Raw genomic sequence first — 7698 nt, 5'->3', positions numbered from 1 at the left:
TAGATTTTCATCTTTTATGCATTTATTGGTTTAAAGCACTTCTCATCCAGACGTACAATATAATTTCCCCCGAAAGTATACATGAATACTTTTCTTTCATACATGGTCGCCATTTCTCGCAGTAATGAGGTAGCACCAGGAACATTCATGCATTTTCTTGTGTACTGCACTGAAACCACAGCTTGCTATCAACATCCCATGTACCCTTTCCATGGTTTGCCCTGGATGCTTCACGTTCCTTGGTTTGGTCCATTGACAGCACATTGACCCCAGTATGTCACACTGTTCCAATTCACTGTATTCTGTACCAACCTTTCACCCTCCTGCATCTTCAGGCCTTAAATACATTATACATTTTCAACAAACACTAATTTGAAATCCACTATGAAACAACCACATCCTTAAAGAGAACAGTCAAAGTGCTGCTTAGAATCCACTCTGACACAACTGCTGACTCTCCCCTTACTCATGGACATATTAAGTTTACAAACATATGAGAATGCTAAACATAGTACCCATCCTAAAACAAACCCAATTTCCTCTCCTCAGTTCTGTCTATCACTGTTCTCAGTATCCATACACCGTGAGAAACTGATAACCAAAATATTTAACCACACCTACAAAGCATGACTTTACACCCTGACTGGGTTCAACTAAAGATAACCTTCCTTTACACTAGCAATGGTAACAAACTTGAAACAAGTCTATCAATCTGTTAATGCTTGGCAGACATTAATTCAACCTGCATATTCTTACCACATAAGATTTCAACCATATTGAGCAACAAGTATAGCGTGTTCAGTTACCACTCCAGACTAATATGAAGGCTACTATCAGGCACCTGTTTGTTCAAGGAAAGATAACTGTATCCAATATGTGGGTGGGTTGGGCCAATCTTTCGTCTGTTTCCTTATACTACCTTGCTAACAAGGGAGATGGCTATTAAGTAAGATATATATATATATATATATATATATATTTTTTTTTTTTTTTTTTTTTTATTATACTTTGTCGCTGTCTCCCGCGTTTGCGAGGTAGCGCAAGGAAACAGACGAAAGAAATGGCCCAACCCACCCCCCCCATACGCATGTATATACATACGTCCACACACGCAAATATACATACCTACACAGCTTTCCATGGTTTACCCCAGACGCTTCACATGCCTTGATTCAATCCACTGACAGCACGTCAACCCCGGTATACCACATCGCTCCAATTCACTCTATTCCTTGCCCTCCTTTCACCCTCCTGCATGTTCAGGCCCCGATCACACAAAATCTTTTTCACTCCATCTTTCCACCTCCAATTTGGTCTCCCTCTTCTCCTCGTTCCCTCCACCTCCGACACATATATCCTCTTGGTCAATCTTTCCTCACTCATTCTCTCCATGTGCCCAAACCACTTCAAAACACCCTCTTCTGCTCTCTCAACCACGCTCTTTTTATTTCCACACATCTCTCTTACCCTTACGTTACTCACTCGATCAAACCACCTCACACCACACATTGTCCTCAAACATCTCATTTCCAGCAGATATATATATATATATATATATATATATATATATATATATATATATATATATATATATACTTAAGTAATAATAGGGTAAGAGATGTATGGTAATAAAAGAGTGTGGTTGAGAGAGCAGAAGAGGGTGTTTTGAAATGGTTTGGTCACATGGAGAGAATGAGTGAGGAAAAATTGACCAAGAGGATATATGTGTCAGAGGTAGAGGGAACAAGGAGAAGTGGGAGACCAAATTGGAGGTGGAAATATGGAATGAAAATGATTTTGAGTGATCGGGGCCTGAACAAGCAGGAGGGTGAAAGGCGTGCAAGGAATAGGGTGAATTGGAACGATGTGGTATACCGGGGTCGACGTGCTGTCAATGGATTGAACCAGGGCATGTGAAGTGTCTGGGGTAAACCATGGAAAGTTCAGTTAAACCTATCCCTTGCACGCCTCTCACCCTACTGAATGTTCAGGCCTGGATCACTCAAAATATTTTTCACTCCATCCTTTCATTTCCAATTTGGTCTCCAGCTTCTCCTTGTTCCCTCCATTTCTTACATAACCTCTTTGTCAACCTTGCCTCACTCATTCTTTCCATATTTCAACATGCTCGGGTGCTCTCTCAACCACACTTTTTATTACCACACATCTCTCTTACCTTTTTATTACTTACTCGGTCAAACCACCTCACACATATTATCAAACTTACCATTTTCAATACATCCACCCTCTGCATAGCTCATGACTTGCATCCATATTATATTGTTGGGACTACTAATCTTACAAACACTCGGTTTTGCCATCCCAGGTAACGTTCTTTCTTTCCACACATTCTTCAGTGCTTCCAGAGTCTTACTCACTCACTTCCGCTTCCATTTGTTGCCATGTCCACTTTCAGTTATCAAGCACTTCATTTCCTTCATGTTTTATCCATTCAGACTCACCCCAACTAAACTGTCCCTCAACTCTGCTAAACCTAATAACATTTTTATTCACGTTTACTCACTTTCACACACTCAGTCACCGATTTATGCTGTTTCACACCCGAATCTGCCACTCGTGCTTCAGGAGTAGTAGTGCTCCTTTCCTTACCTCTTGTCCTCTCATCAACTCCTAACTTTACTCCTTAGACATTTCCAAACCATCATTTACCCTTGAGCTATGTTGTACTCGGATCCAGAACACCCAAGTTTCCTTACACATGCTACCTATGTCTCCTCTCTTTTTATCTTGGTTACATTTAGACACTCCAGCCTGAACCCTCACTCTGCGTGACTCCTTCTGTTCCTAAAGAAATTGAAATGCAAGTAAAGGGGTTCAAGTTTCCCGTTCTTCCCCCCTGAGTCGTCGACTCATAGAAATATATATAGAAAGCTGGTGACTGAGTTTGGAAAAGTGTGTGGAAGAAGAAAGTTAAGAGTAAATGTGAATAAGAGCAAGGTTATTAGGTACAGTAGGGTTGAGGGTCAAGTCAATTGGGAGGTGAGTTTGAATGGAGAAAAACTGGAGGAAGTGAAGTGTTTTAGATATCTGGGAGTGGATCTGGCAGCGGATGGAACCATGGAAGCGGAAGTGGATCATAGGGTGGGGGAGGGGGCGAAAATCCTGGGGGCCTTGAAGAATGTGTGGAAGTCGAGAACATTATCTCGGAAAGCAAAAATGGGTATGTTTGAAGGAATAGTGGTTCCAACAATGTTGTATGGTTGCGAGGCGTGGGCTATGGATAGAGTTGTGCGCAGGAGGATGGATGTGCTGGAAATGAGATGTTTGAGGACAATGTGTGGTGTGAGGTGGTTTGATCGAGTGAGTAACGTAAGGGTAAGAGAGATGTGTGGAAATAAAAAGAGCGTGGTTGAGAGAGCAGAAGAGGGTGTTTTGAAGTGGTTTGGGCACATGGAGAGGATGAGTGAGGAAAGATTGACCAAGAGGATATATGTGTCGGAGGTGGAGGGAACGAGGAGAAGAGGGAGACCAAATTGGAGGTGGAAAGATGGAGTGAAAAAGATTTTGTGTGATCGGGGCCTGAACATGCAGGAGGGTGAAAGGAGGGCAAAGAATAGAGTGAATTGGAGCGATGTGGTATACCGGGGTTGACGTGCTGTCAGTGGATTGAAGCAGGGCATGTGAAGCGTCTGGGGTAAACCATGGAAAGCTGTGTAGGTATGTATATTTGTGTGTGTGGACGTATGTATATACATGTGTATGGGGGGGGGGTTGGGCCATTTCTTTCGTCTGTTTCCTTGCGCTACCTCGCAAACGCGGGAGACAGCGACAAAGTATAATAAAATAAAAAAAAATAATATATATATATATATATATATATATATATATAATATATATATATATATATATATATATATATATATATATTTCTATGAGTTGACGACTCAGGGGGGAAGAACGGGAAACTTGAACCCCTTTACTTGCATTTCAATTTCTTTAGGAACAGAAGGAGTCACGCAGAGTGAGGGTTCAGGCTGGAGTGTCTAAGGTCAAGAGAAAGGTGCAAGAGGTGAAAAAAAGGGCAAATGAGAGTTGGGGTGAGAGAGTATCATTAAATTTTAGGGAGAATAAAAAGATGTTCTGGAAGGAGGTAAATAAAGTGCGTAAGACAAGGGAGCAAATGGGAACTTCAGTGAAGGGCGCAAATGGGGAGGTGATAACAAGTAGTGGTGATGTGAGAAGGAGATGGAGTGAGTATTTTGAAGGTTTGTTGAATGTGTTTGATGATAGAGTGGCAGATATAGGGTGTTTTGGTCGAGGTGGTGTGCAAAGTGAGAGAGTTAGGGAAAATGATTTGGTAAACAGAGAAGAGGTAGTAAAAGCTTTGCGGAAGATGAAAGCCGGCAAGGCAGCAGGTTTGGATGGTATTGCAGTGGAATTTATTAAAAAAGGGGGTGACTGTATTGTTGACTGGTTGGTAAGGTTATTTAATGTATGTATGACTCATGGTGAGGTGCCTGAGGATTGGCGGAATGCGTGCATAGTGCCATTGTACAAAGGCAAAGGGGATAAGAGTGAGTGCTCAAATTACAGAGGTATAAGTTTGTTGAGTATTCCTGGTAAATTATATGGGAGGGTATTGATTGAGAGGGTGAAGGCATGTACAGAGCATCAGATTGGGGAAGAGCAGTGTGGTTTCAGAAGTGGTAGAGGATGTGTGGATCAGGTGTTTGCTTTGAAGAATGTATGTGAGAAATACTTAGAAAAGCAAATGGATTTGTATGTAGCATTTATGGATCTGGAGAAGGCATATGATAGAGTTGATAGAGATGCTCTGTGGAAGGTATTAAGAATATATGGTGTGGGAGGAAAGTTGTTAGAAGCAGTGAAAAGTTTTTATCGAGGATGTAAGGCATGTGTACGTGTAGGAAGGGAGGAAAGTGATTGGTTCTCAGTGAATGTAGGTTTGCGGCAGGGGTGTGTGATGACTCCATGGTTGTTTAATTTGTTTATGGATGGGGTTGTTAGGGAGGTGAATGCAAGAGTTTTGGAAAGAGGGGCAAGTATGAAGTCTGTTGGGGATGAGAGAGCTTGGGAAGTGAGTCAGTTGTTGTTTGCTGATGATACAGCGCTGGTGGCTGATTCATGTGGGAAACTGCAGAAGCTGGTGACTGAGTTTGGTAAAGTGTGGGAAAGAAGAAAGTTAAGAGTAAATGTGAATAAGAGCAAGGTTATTAGGTACAGTAGGGTTGAGGGTCAAGTCAATTGGGAGGTGAGTTTGAATGGAGAAAAACTGGAGGAAGTGAAGTGTTTTAGATATCTGGGAGTGGATCTGGCAGCGGATGGAACCATGGAAGCGGAAGTGGATCATAGGGTGGGGGAGGGGGCGAAAATTCTGGGAGCCTTGAAGAATGTGTGGAAGTCGAGAACATTATCTCGGAAAGCAAAAATGGGTATGTTTGAAGGAATAGTGGTTCTAACAATGTTGTATGGTTGCGAGGCGTGGGCTATGGATAGAGTTGTGCGCAGGAGGATGGATGTGCTGGAAATGAGATGTTTGAGGACAATGTGTGGTGTGAGGTGGTTTGATCGAGTGAGTAACGTAAGGGTAAGAGTGATGTGTGGAAATAAAAAGAGCGTGGTTGAGAGAGCAGAAGAGGGTGTTTTGAAATGGTTTGGGCACATGGAGAGAATGAGTGAGGAAAGATTGACCAAGAGTATATATGTGTCGGAGGTGGAGGGAACGAGGAGAAGAGGGAGACCAAATTGGAGGTGGAAAGCTGGAGTGGAGTGAAAAAGATTTTGTGTGATCGGGGCCTGAACATGCAGGAGGGCAAGGAATAGAGTGAATTGGAGCAATGTGGTATACCGGGGTTGACGTGCTGTCAGTGGATAGAATCAAGGCATGTGAAGCGTCTGGGGTAAACCATGGAAAGCTGTGTAGGTATGTATATTTGCGTGTGTGGACGTATGTATATACATGTGTATGGGGTGGGTTGGGCCATTTCTTTCGTCTGTTTCCTTGCGCTACCTCGCAAACGCGGGAGACAGCGACAAAGCAATATATATATATATATATATATATATATATATATATATATATATATATATATAATTTTTTTTTTCTTTATTCCACACTCAAGAGGAAAGGAAGGGGATAAACTTAATTATTCCCTACAACTGATCGATTAATAAAAAACAAATGAAACCAAAACCGTGCCAGCGAATAAACGTCTCCCTTAACACCGTCACTCACCATTGAGCTGGCAATGACGGTAGACGCCGGTGAATGCATTCAACTAGACGCTTGATAAACCTAAACTCACCTCAACCTCGACCAAACCATGTCTACTGCTCCTTGGACACCACTAACTTTTTGAACTGACCCTTCCAGATCAGGTCAAAGGTTATACTCGGTACAATAACACCTTCCTAATTCCGTCGATACCACTTAACTTTTGAACTGATCAGGTCAAAGGTTATACACGGTACACACTCTTCACCCTCGACATCAGTGGCCTTTGACCTGACCCTTACATGTAGATCCGAAGACCAGAGTAAAAATGCTCATCTTTATCAAATTATATTAAAAAGTCAGAGAAAAAATGCATATTATCAATATTTCCAAGAGCGTCGTAAGAGATACGAGTGTGGGGGTACTATTTCAGTTATCTCGATTAGATAACACAGGGTACACCAGAGCATTGGACAGAGAGAGCAGCATGCAATGAGGGCAGAGTGCCACAACTTGTGCCCTGTGGCACTACTAGTGTGTTGGACGGGTGCCCAGTGGACCGGCCCATCACCTACCCACGGACTCCCGTCCACATGATAAACTCCGTAATAATAAACTGACGGACATTTTCTCGACTTACCTGACCCACCATATCATCTTTGAACCAAACCTGGGATATATATACAGTCGCTATTTAATGATAAAAAGATGATATACAAATTTATCGGTCGTTGGCTTATGCCAAGACGCCTTCTCATGATTCTATCTTGGTAAGGTCCATTCACTAACTTAGCTCCAATATCTTAAACTCTTACATAATAAATGCCAGTGTTTTACCGAGTGCAATATCATTTGCCGTTAATAAGGATCATTAACTAGTAATGAAAATCTATTAGAATATGTATGGGAAAAAAATTATAATGTTGAGAACCTTTTAACGTGTTATGTGAACTTTAAACAAGGGATCAAAGTATGTTAGGAGGTTGTTGCAATATCTCTACTTACACAACGTTGAAATGGGTATCTGTCTTATATATATATATATATATATATATATATATATATATATATATATATATATATATATATATATATATATATATCTGGAATGGGATGGCCTTGATTTGAGCCTGAGCTCCCGTTACATCTCAGCAAACATATAATAAAAATGGTTAACCAAAGGCAACTTGGTTGCTGAAGTTGCATTGTGAACCCAATGTCTTGGGCACGACCTTTCCTGGGTAGGATGTGTGACCTTGCATTAGAGGTAAACTGTACGGTACTTGGAGTGGCTGCTGCCTTGAGTGTAAAGTATCTTGAAATATTCTAGTGTATATACCTTCTCTAAATTCTGGGTAATTTGCATGAGTGAGAGTAGAAATGGTTGGGAGCTAAGCAAATAGTATGCAAAGTGACTTATTTAAGACACGTTTGCTCAAGTTTACTGTTGAAGTCTAACAAATATTGTTTATGCATCACAAACTGGTAAAAACTAGTCCTCA

This window comes from Panulirus ornatus, chromosome 27 (genome assembly GCF_036320965.1).
Source record: "Panulirus ornatus isolate Po-2019 chromosome 27, ASM3632096v1, whole genome shotgun sequence".
NCBI classification, from domain to species: domain Eukaryota; kingdom Metazoa; phylum Arthropoda; class Malacostraca; order Decapoda; family Palinuridae; genus Panulirus; species Panulirus ornatus.
The sequence above is the reverse complement of the archived record's forward strand: the minus strand, read 5'-3'. Positions refer to the sequence as shown.